Consider the following 12,575-nt stretch of genomic DNA (forward strand, 5'->3'; position numbering starts at 1 on the left):
TGCAGCAGTTGGTAACATGTTCAAGCTTTTCTATGACTACTCGAGTAATTTTTGTAATTATCTTACGGAAGCTCAGAATCCAAATGTTTAATGAATTGTTTAAAAACATAAACATTTATTTGTATATGTATAGGAACTCAATAGCCATTATGGGATTGTGTTGCACTCGAGCCACTTGCAATCTGAGAATATGTATAAACATATATCATTATATATTGTCATCAAATATATATCAAGCACTTATTACTGAAATTATAAATAACAATCTCTAATACAAAACATTAAATCATCAAACTAATTCATAAGTACACTTATTCTAACTTGAGTTGCGCATCTGCATCTAAATAAAGATTTCATGAACGTATTGAATAGGAGAAACAAGGTTTAAATGGACAAACAATGTGCATGCTCCTTAAACCAGTGCGGACTTGGGGAGACTATGAACAATGAGTAGTGAACTTCTCTGGAGCATGTGCAATTTGATGATCGCATTTAGAATACGCATGTGCAAGCAAGTAGTGGCTCAACATGGAGCATGCACGACCCTAGCGTCCATACGGACCAATCACATTGTTTGAATTCTCGACCAGTGTGGTTAAGAATGAGCGGATCGTATGCCCACGTTTCTTGATACTCATGGCCACACAGGGATTAAACTCATATAATAAGGTAAGCGCATTTATTGGTGTTGTCCCGTAGACTATTAAAATTGATAACATTTATTGAAAGATTCAATTCACACTAGTAAGAGTAGTGTTTCTGTGTCCATAGTGTTTCTCTTTTCTGTGCCTCCAACAGATTGACAAAGCAGGCAGCTTAATGATATAACGGCAAGGATCCAAGTAACTGTCAGATACATTCTGTTATACACAAGAATACAATTTACTTGATCACCTGACATTTGATTAGGTAAGGTATAATTTCTTTCTGAACTAATTTATACTTTGCATCAGGCAATTCTTACCTGTGCCGATTTTTTCAATCCACATTACAATTTGTTTTGCATACTATAGCTATTTACAGGGCACAACCGTTACAGCATTTTCTCAAGTTGAGATGATCAATAACTAAACAACATAAGAAGATAGGGGAGATCAATTTTTAATTTTAGCCCTATGAGCTTGCATTGTCACGTATAGAATCACGAGGTGACACATTACATAATACTAATATTGAACAATCTTTGTGCACATAAGTACACTTACATCTATCTCCCATCACAGATTTTGGGTGCTAATATGGGTTCAAAGTAAAAGTTATGTGCATGGTCGTATACACAGAGGAGATACTCTTATACTTTAATAGATAAGACAATAATTTGGGATTCTCATTTAAGCACGTGGCTCGAATGCATTTAAATCAGGCAGTAATTTCTAACGAATAGTGACAACTTATGTCTAATCATGTTTGTACTTAATTTCCAATTTTGGATTGAGAATATTTTACTGCATCTCTCTACTCTTTTATTGTCCCTCCTCAATACCTTTTGAAATTTTGAAAACAACTGCCAATTGGCTACGTGAATTTTCCATTATTTTGATTCTATATATATGATTACGGTTATGATTTCTATATGTATCGTATTATCAATATTGATTTAAATGTATGATACTGTCAGCCTTGAAAACGACGCTAGAGTCGAAACACGTGTCGGCTGACGCTGCAATTCAATAAAGAACATTCATTGAAATTATAATATCAGTTTATTCAGCTAAAGATCAATTAATGGAACAAATGGAAGAGCGCAAAGCATGTCACAACCTCAAACTGTTACTTGGTAGGTCCCTGCCATTAGTGAACTTTGAGAACGAGTCAAACACAATACTTACTGACTGTAACCTCCAAGTAGCAGACCTTATTTGCAATCCGATAAAGGTCAAAAAGAAGCTGTTTGATTATGATTGGATGCACAATAGAAGGCGTGGATCTACATAAATGATATATACATCCGTATGTCATTGATAGGAGGAGGGGGAGCGGTTGCACTCTACCTAAAAAGGTTCACTAGCTCCTATTGGAGCACTCCCGGTTTTTAAAATTTCGGCTAAATATATTGCATACAGGTGAGGTAATGCAAAAACGTGTTCATGATAATGTCACTACTGGAGATTGTAGGTGTTGTAACAAGGTAGGAGTTCTCCAAACAGGATTTCATGTAGTGATCACATGTGAGGCTCTGCACGCACTCAGAGAGGAACGGTGGACGAAATATCTCAATATATTGGTGTGACAGAGTTTTACAGTAGATTAACCAGTGGTGAAGAGACTGTGCTGACTTGCAGCGTAGGAAAACTACTGAAGGCTGCCGGGCTCATTGAATTGAGCAGGTGAAGAGGATTGGGGCGTGGGTTGTCCTTGGATTACCCTGTATTGCCTCTTGCCTTGCCTTGCACTTTATTAGGGAGTTGAATATGTACTTTTAGTAGTGTGATTTTGAGTAGCATGATCTTAAATTGCATTGCTGCTAAGTACGTCCAATTTTGATCTTTGTATTTTTTTAAAAATGTATTTGAATTGTGTTTGGTTTTATTAATTTGGCTATTTAGAAAGCATATGTATGTTTTTTTTCTTTTACAGCATGTGATGATTTGTGTTTTGAATAAGGTTGTTTTATTTAACCAGCATTACAATAAAACCAATAATAATAAGTTGCCATAAGTAACCAAGTGGCAAATAACTTTGTTGTGCAAAATACCTATTATATGCGGAGCAACTCCATAGTCATTAGGCTTTTGTATTACAGCATGATGCATTAACATAAGCTGTGCAGTGAGTCACTTACAGAGTTGCAAACAAGACACTGTGCGATTAAAGATTTGCCCAGGATCAGACACTTTGGTTAAATGGTGAACCTGGGATGTGGAGAATTTAAGCACCTGAACACATCTTCCCAGGTTTAGTTGGCATAGATATTTATTATGGTTTTGCTTTGAAAGAGCTTAAATAAGTCCCCCCTCCCTCCCATCAATGTCTGTCCTGCCAGTGGGGCATGTTTCCCGCTCGGCACCCCTTGAGGGGGACGAATGGGAGAGGTGTCCCACTGGCAAATGTCCTGGTCTGGCACCCTGCCCCCAACACTCTCCCGGCTCGGTACACCACTGTTGGCCAAGTCTCCAAAAAATTTAGTAAGCACTAGATCAATCAATCGCTTAATAAAAGTGAGGAAACCCGTTGGCCCCAAATAACTTTTGCAGTATCTCTGTGAGCGAAGGGTAGATAGGGAAGCTTTTCCTCCAATAGAAAGATATTCCACACAGGAGGCAGACAGAATTTCTACCCAAAAAAAAAACAACAAATCGCGTGTAAACCTTTAACACGCTGACAGGCAAATATGTCCACAAACCCTCAAAAGGAAAATACTTCCCTGCTTCCTGAACTTCCAAAAAGCATTCAACTCATCCAGGGCTTTCACTAAAGCACCTTGACGCTGGCACTGAAGGGAAGAAATGTGACATTATAAAGGAACCATTCGAACAGACCAAATGCTTTGTAAAAATAAACAACATGAAAACAGGAGAAGAGTGTCAAAAAGGAGTGTTGCCTGAGCCCCGATTTGCTTGATTGTGCATGAGTGACAAACTTGCCATTATGGATGCTTTAACGCCCAGCCATTTACCAGCGGGTACAAAGATAATCTGCTTCCCTGTGCTGTTGACGTGGTCCTTCTATTCCTGACAAAATACTGCAACTGATCAATATTCCATAGAAATGACCAAAACCAAAAACCAAACTACTGCTCTTCCAGAAGAAAGCATAAAACAAAAGTGAACCTCATCATATCTTCTTCAGCAATGAAACCCTAGAACATACAATGATATACACACACCTGAGAATCATTTGTAATGCCTCTGAGTCCGTCCCAAAAGCCACAAAAACACTACATGAGAAGGTATTATGGACAGAATAAGCCATAAAAACCGCACGGCATGACTCTGGATAGCATTATTTGATTCCATCATTGAATCATTCCTCCTATATGGACGCGGCATGGCTCTGGATAGCATTTCTGATTCCATCATTCAACCATTCCTCCTATATGGACGCGGCATGGCTCTGGATAGCATTGTTTAATTCCATCATTGAACCATTCCTCCTATATGGACGCGGCATGGCTCTGGATAGCATTGACTCCATCATTGAACCATTCCTCCTACATGGGCGCGACATGACTCTGGATAGCATTGACTCCATCATTGAACCATTCCTCCTATATGGACGCGGCATGGCTCTGGATAGCATTTCTGATTCCATCATTCAACCATTCCTCCTATATGGACGCGGCATGGCTCTGGATAGCATTGTTTAATTCCATCATTGAACCATTCCTCCTATATGGACGCGGCATGGCTCTGGATAGCATTGACTCCATCATTGAACCATTCCTCCTACATGGGCGCGACATGACTCTGGATAGCATTGACTCCATCATTGAACCATTCTTCCTATATTGGCGTGGCATGGCTCTGGATAGCATTGACTCCATCATTGAACCATTCTTCCTATATGGACGTGGCATGGCTCTGGATAGCATTGACTCCATCATTGAACCATTCTTCCTACATGGACGCTGCATGGCTCTGGATAGCATTGTTTAATTCCATCATTGAACCATTCCTCCTATATGGGCGCGGCATGAAACTGGATAGCATTGTTTAATTCCATCATTGAACCATTCCTCCTATATGGACGCGGCATGGCTCTGGATAGCATTGACTCCATCATTGAACCATTCTTCCTACATGGACGCTGCATGGCTCTGGATAGCATTGTTTAATTCCATCATTGAACCATTCCTCCTATATGGGCGCGGCATGAAACTGGATAGCATTGTTTAATTCCATCTTTGAACCATTCCTCCTATATGGGCGCGACATGACTCTGGATAGCATTGACTCCATCATTGAACCATTCCTCCTATATGGGCGTGGCATGGCTCTGGATAGCACTGACTCCATCATTCAACCATCCATCCTATATGGGCACAGCATGGCTCTGGATAGCATTGAATCCATCATTGAACCATTCCTCCTATATGGGTGCGGCATGGCTCTAGATAGCATTGTTTGATTCCATCATTGAACCATTCCTCCTATATTGGCGCGGCATGGCTCTGGATAGCATTGACTCCATCATTGAACCATTCTTCCTATATGGACGGGGCATGAGTCTGGATAGCATTGTTTAATTCCAACATTGAACCATTCCTCCTATATGGACGCGGCATGACTCTGGATAGCATTGTGTAATTCCATCATTGAACCATTCCTCGTATATGGGCGCCGCATGGCTCTGGATAGCATTGACTCCATCATTGAACCATTCCTCCTATATGGACGCGGCATGAAACTGGATAGCATTGTTTAATTACATCATTGAACCATTCCTCCTATATGGACGCGGCATGGCTCTGGATAGCATTGACTCCATCATTGAATAATTCCTCCTTCATGGGCATGACATGACTCTGGATAGCATTGACTCCATCATTGAACCATTCCTCCTATATGGGCGTGGCATGACTCTGGATAGCATTGACTCCATCATTTAACCAGTCATCCTATATGGGCGCGGCATGGCTCTGGATATCATTGAATCCATCATTGAACCATTCCTCCTATATGGGTGCAGCATGGTTTTAGATAGCATTGTTTGACTCCATCATTGAACCATTCCTCCTATATTGGCGCGGCATGAGTCTGGATAGCATTGTGTAATTCCATCATTGAACCATTCCTCCTATATGGGCGTTGCATGACTCTGGAAAGCAGTGACTCCATCATTGAACCATTCCTCCTATATGGGTGTGGCATGGCTCTACATAGCACTGTTTGATTCCATTATTGAACCATTCCTCCTATATGGGCGCGGCATGACTCTATATAGCATTGGCTCCATCATTGAACCATTCCTCCTATATGGGCGCAACATGACTCTAGATAGCATTGACTCCATCATTGAACCATTCCTCCTATATGGACGCGGCATGAAACTGGATAGCATTGTTTAATTACATCATTGAACCATTCCTCCTATATGGACGCGGCATGGCTCTGGATAGCATTGACTCCATCATTGAATCATTCCTCCTTCATGGGCGTGACATGACTCTGGATAGCATTGACTCCATCATTGAACCATTCCTCCTATATGGGCGTGGCATGGCTCTGGATAGCATTGACTCCATCATTTAACCAGTCATCCTATATGGGCGCGGCATGGCTCTGGATATCATTGAATCCATCATTGAACCATTCCTCCTATATGGGTGCGGCATGGTTTTAGATAGCATTGTTTGACTCCATCATTGAACCATTCCTCCTACATGGGCACCGCATGGCTCTAGATAGCATTGACTCCATCATTGAACCATTCCTCCTATACGGGCGCGACATGACTCTAGATAGCATTGACTCCATCATTGAACCATTCCTCCTATATGGGCGCGGCATGACTGTGGAAAGCATTGACTCCATCATTGAACGATTCCTCCTACATGGGCGCGACATGACTCTAGATAGCATTGACTCCATCATTGAACCATACCTCCTATATGGGCGCGGCATGACTCTAGATAGCATTGGCTCCATCATTGAACCATTCCTCCTATATGGAAGTGTGTCTGGGCATAGACCCTTAACCAAGACAGTGTCAAGTGGGAAAACATGCACTATTCAGAGAACTGACACTTAAGATCCACAGACACACACCTAGCAATGCATGCAGAGGAGACCTGGGGAGATATACTACTACTACTAGACATACAAAACAATCCATGAAATTCTGGACACATCTAATGATGTTAGGTCATATCAATGTGAAGCAAATAACGAAGCAAACACCCATCAGAACAGGACGGGCATAAACCCTGTAAACAAGCACATACAATCCCACTGTAAAAACACGATCTAACCCACTGGGAAACCCAGACAGAGACACAGAACAAAATGAAGTGTTGTGGACCATTTAACATGAGATCAACCTTGCAGAATGCTTACTAACCGCCGTTAACAACAATAAAGACAAATAACCAGTGATCGGATAGAGTGCGCAAAAACACAGACTAGCGATCGAGACAGGCAGTCACAGACATACCTGGGAACCCGAGAAGGACGAGGTGCCTGATTTACAAAAGCGTTATTCGATGGCACAATCCCACTGGAAAACGCCTTTTAAATTAGCCACACGATGTCTAATCGGTGCAACATGGAATTGATAAAAAAACAAGCCTTTCTGCTTCTTTTCACCAAATCCGAAAACACAAGAAATCACTGTTTCAGGGACCTTCACAGGAAGGTCAGAAACTTCGCAAAATGAAAACAATGAACAGAAATATTCATACCCGGGCACTGGCAATACTTGCTTTGGTTGCTCCAGGCCTCGTCTGTGGTGGCTTGCATTAGCAGCTCGGCTGGCATACACTGGCAGACCAGACACAGGCAAAGAGCATGGACTGCTTGGCCTATAACAGCATGGCTCGGCTCTGAGTGGAAAGCCACACCCACTCTGCCCCTGTTTGACACTTCTGCAGGCAGCTATGATTTACCATGTGAAGAGGAAGGGAGGAGTCGAGATAACTGTGGCCTTAGGCAGTATTCCACTGAGATGTGCAAATGTACTGATGGGTGTGGCAGGAGAAAATGTTCTTTCACAGAGTCAGAAGAGCTCCATTAGTGCCCAAAATATTAAGGCACAGTATGTTGTGTGGGTGTGTTAAATACGTTTTTTGACAAACCTCTACAGATATCTTGTGTTTCGACTCACATGCTTTAAGCCTGTGATTTCTCTTCTACCTGTCAGGGCCCTTAATCTGGGGACATCAGGACAGATGGCTCCAGACTCCATGGTAGAAAAGTGCATAGCTTTATTTACATAGTTACAGGTTCCAGTTACTTTTGTAAATTGGTAGCATCTAACATTCCTTGAGCTGTTCATCTCCCACACTCACCAGCATTCTAACAACAATGAGGAATGGCCAGCAGGTGATCTGCAATTGCCACCAAGACAAGACACAACACTATCTAGTGTGGCTGCAGTCCATAGGTCCAACCGGGCAAAGTAAAGGTCTATGGCACTGACACTGCTTTGAACCATACTTTCAAGACTTGGGCTGAAAATGCTACTATGCTCCATCTTCCACATCAACTTGGTGTACAGATATGGAGTATAAATGTTGGCTACAATAAAACAAAATCTTCATTTGATTGTGCCCTCACCATCGTCTAGGTGTGATTACTTCTTCCTTTGTGGATACCAGTCTTTTCTCCTGTTATGCTCTCTGCCAGGGACGTCATTTCTCCAAAATGCCTGGGGTAGCGGAATTGAAATCACACAACCCTTGACCTCTGATGACATCACAGGAAGTGATGTCATTTGACCCCACCCCCAAGTGACATCTTGGAAAGTGATGTCACTTGACCTTCAGAGGCATCTAACACCTGTGTGTCCACCCAGAACATACAAATAAACACTATCACATGCCTACTCATTCACCCACCAGTCACTCACTCATACACCACCTCTTAAATCCAATCTCACTGCATTCTCCATACAGCACACACCCACCTAGAACATTCAAACATACTCACTATCACATTTCTTCTCATTCACCCACCACTCACTGAGCCATAGCACATACATACATCTGACACACACTTAACACTTACATCTGACACACACTTAACACTTACCACATGCAAAATACAAAGCACATTTTTTAAAAAAGCCTACTTTCCTGTTTTTCCAGTTTTGGCCTGTCACTCCAGGCCACATTCGGCTTCTCCATGCTGCTCACAAACAGGAAACAGGAAGCTGGGAGACCGTCCTGGTTCCTGTATATGAGCCGCGAGGAAGCCGGAGGAGAAGGGTTGGAGCTGAACGTGGCATGTGGCACGTGCCACATGTCATGGTTAGATCACCCTACTGAGAGCTTCCTTCTCTCGCTGCAAACCCCGGCCCGGCCTTCACCCTGATGCTTGAGGCCTGGGCCGAGCCCCCCAGAACTGGTGTGGTGGGGCCCACTAATCCATTGTCGAGGAGCTTCCATTTGAAAATAAATATATATATATTTCTTTTAATATAGGGGTAACAAGGATGACTCCAAGGGTAGCAAGGGAGACCACAGGGGTCAATGCTGCAAGCCCTGGTGACCCCAAAATGACATCCCTGCTCTCTGCATTCAGCAGGTACCGGAAACTACTTCGGACAGACACCAGCTCTATACTGGAAAGGAAAGAGAGGGCCAACTTTGCCAGGGCCAAAGCATAGTCCAGTTTCAGAGAAACCTATGATTTATGGATGCCATACACAAAAGCAATGCAACAGGTATACATTAGGTCAAGCTACTGCAAAAGAGAGCCACAAGCAACCCACGGGTTTCCAAGAAGCAACACGTGTGTGACCTTTGCACAAAACCTGCATGCTATTCGTGTCAGCTGTGCGAGCCAGTTAGGAACTTCTGCAACGAAAACCTCAATGTTGACGTTCACCCCTTGAGAGAACCAGATCGTAAAAAGGGCTTCAATACATACAGTGCTTCTATTAATCTCTGGTTATGGACTGTGCTGACATACCTGCCATATAGCGTGTTTCAAATCAGTGGGCCATTGCTTAAGGAGGAAAGTAAAAGTGAATATTAATGTATTTATTTGTATTTATTAAATTTATATAGCGCTTTATGCCAAATCGCTTAATGTCACCAGTACTTTGCTAAGATTTTTGCTGCACGCTCTCTGCAAACCCCATAGAGTCAACATCCGTAGTGTCACGCATTCAACTCAAAAGTAAAAGTAGGCCCGGCTAGTGGTAAAAAGGACAGACCTCTATTTACGCACCTAGTAAGATCGCTGTCTGTCTTCCCTCTGTTCCCCCTCCAATGCCGGTGACGCCTTGAAACACTTGTGTATAGGCGCGTTATAAATGTCATATCATATCATTACAGTTTGACACCATATGGCTGAATGGGACGGCACACCAGCTATTTTCTATTGGCTATAAAAGGCGAAACATACCTTGCTAGACAAAACTAAAGTGTGAGAAGTATCTAAAGGGCTCCGACAAGGAAGCAGTTAAATGTTTGTTACCTGTCTCGAAATGAACCTGAAGAGGAGGTACTTCGCAAACAGAAGAGGTTTTAATATGGTTTGACAAAAGTCATTAGCTATGGAGAATGAGTGGGTTGTTCTCAAGGACTCGAGTGGGGTCTGATGGTCACACTGTAAGAGAGCTCCTGAAATGGAGATGTGTTGCTTCGACCTGGAGATGGGCACAGCTCCCTCACATCATTCACTGTGGGAATCTCTCCCCCTACAGAGAAAATCAAAAGCTGCCACCCATTAATATATATATGCACAGTAAGTGAACATATCTTAAAGTGAAATTTACAAATGTAGTTAAATTGACCTTTCCCCTCAGAGGAAAGGGCACAACACAAATTAGCATGTGCCTATTAAAATGAGCATGTGCGATGTTGATTAAAAAATTAATCAACATGGAAAAATAATCTGAGAGAGGAGAATTTACAATAACTATACTGGCAAATTATAAAAGGTGTCCACCTTTTAAACCTAACAATTTATAATCAAATATTCCAAGGAAAACAAAATCCAAACATGAGAAATATGCTTTAATGACACTTTTATGTGGTCTTGTGGGTAAGCGTCTGCACTGGAAACCTGATGTGAAATCCTAGTAGCTGAACACTTGAGCAAACACATTTTTCTAATGGTAGCCTCAAAAACACCCAACATGGTTGCGTCTGCCCTCTGAAAAAAGTGGGTGGAAGCTGTCCACCCAGATGTTCAGTAAAAATCAGCACAGGGCAAGAACCAGAGAAAATAACCCCTCCAGTCTTAAGGACTATAACCTCTCCCGTCACATCCTGGCCAAATATTCATAGCTCACTTGTCCGCTCATCCTTTCTCCTCTCATCCTCACGTTTGGCTTTCAACAATACACTGTTTTATAAAATTAACCTAAAAAGTACACAAACCATAGTAAATTACTCACACACATGTAAATCTATTTATGCTAGGCAAAAATTGCACAATTGTGGCATTACCCCCCCCCCCCACTGTGAATGGGAGACTACAAAAACCAGAATGCAAACCAGCAGAAGGCAAAAATGGCTGGTGGATTTAGAAAATGCACTTTCAAGACTTAAAGTTATAACAAAAGGTAATGTAGAAAAGGTTACCTGTTTGTGTTTCAATGTTTGACAAGGGCATGCGAGACAAATGCTACACTGTTCCTAAAATAAATGCTTTTTGGGGTGTTAAATATGAACATTTGTAAATAAGTCATATACTTTAAAATGGTTTTGTGTGATATGTTTAACTGTCCTGAAGGAAGTCACAGATCTTAGGCAGTTAACTGGGGCTTTGCGTGTGCTATCAAAATAAAAATGTCCCTTTGCAGTTCCTAACATGGAAACGTTAAGAACGTCTTGTCCAAAACAATGGTCTCATAAATGGGCCATGACTTGTAAATCGCCTTGGCAGAGCCAGGTTTTGGTACCGGGGTGAAGTGTCACTCAGGGTGGCGCTGGTGCCTGCGTGGCGCGCTTGTCGGGTCAGAGAGGGGTCGGGCCGGGGGTCATTACAATTTACTTAATTTTGCAGGTATAACAAGCTTTTATTAGCTCAGAAACAATAGTTCTATCTTGGCTAATTCGAAATGTGGCTATTTGTAGCTGTTTTTCAACTTTGCAGTGTATCTTAGAATGTTACATTACCATTTTTTCTGTTGCTTTTTTAAAATTGGAAAAACCACAGCTAGGATCAGACCAAACCATTGAAAAGTGCTCATTTATTTTATTAGCAAATAGCCAACATGCAAAGCAAACAAGACAGTTACTTCTAGGAGAATACACTAACCACTCCCTCACTACAGAGAATCCACCTGCAACCTTTTTTGTTTATAGGTTTTTTCATTCCAGGGTTGCCCCACACTGTGGTGATGATCCCTCCTACCAAGTGAGGATACAATATGTATATTCAACAAAAGAAGAGACGCAAACATAATCAATAACACAACATTCTGTACCCTAGGATATTAAATGCAACCACTTAGCAAATATGGGCTGCATTTAGTATAATTAAACACTTATACAATGTTTTCCTAAAATATCATATTTTAATTAATTTGCTTATTCTAGCACAAGTATCAAAAAACATTAAAAAAACACATCTACACAACATATTAGTATACAATGATAAAATAATTATTCCACCTCACAGAATCAAGTTCACAAATGCATTAAACCAACACAGTAGCAACTAAATTTATCTTGCTTCCTACTGTGTCAACATAGCCCAACTCATATAAGTTTCAGTCCTTGATGTTGTAAATAACTGGACATTCTTCAGGAGCAGAAATTTGTCTTGTGCTGTCGGTAGGTTTTTTCGTTCGTCTATACTCCCGGTTTCTATATCTAAGGGTACATATAAACATAAACACATTACTAACTGGGCATTTTCGGTTTGATTACTAAACGTAGCCAACCCTAATCACCAATCGGGTGCACAAGTATACAATTAATAATATACCTTAGCCAAATAACTTGTAGCGATTAATGTCTT

At 41.5% G+C, this 12,575-nt stretch overlaps 1 protein-coding gene across 1 annotated transcript in view; it reads right to left on the reverse strand.

Moving 5' to 3' along the window:
• LOC138567101 (solute carrier family 22 member 20-like) overlaps positions 1 to 7,468 on the reverse strand; it is a 481,778-nt gene extending 474,310 nt beyond the window's left edge. The window contains exon 1 of the mRNA XM_069644971.1: positions 7,340 to 7,468. The gene's annotated coding sequence lies outside the window, so the exon portion shown is untranslated. The remainder of the gene's footprint in view (positions 1 to 7,339) is intronic.
• Positions 7,469 to 12,575: the final 5,107 nt, after the last annotated feature.

The sequence above is a fragment of the Ambystoma mexicanum genome, chromosome 2p, assembly GCF_040938575.1.
Source record: "Ambystoma mexicanum isolate Mex_15411 chromosome 2p, UKY_AmexF1_1, whole genome shotgun sequence".
NCBI lineage: Eukaryota > Metazoa > Chordata > Amphibia > Caudata > Ambystomatidae > Ambystoma > Ambystoma mexicanum.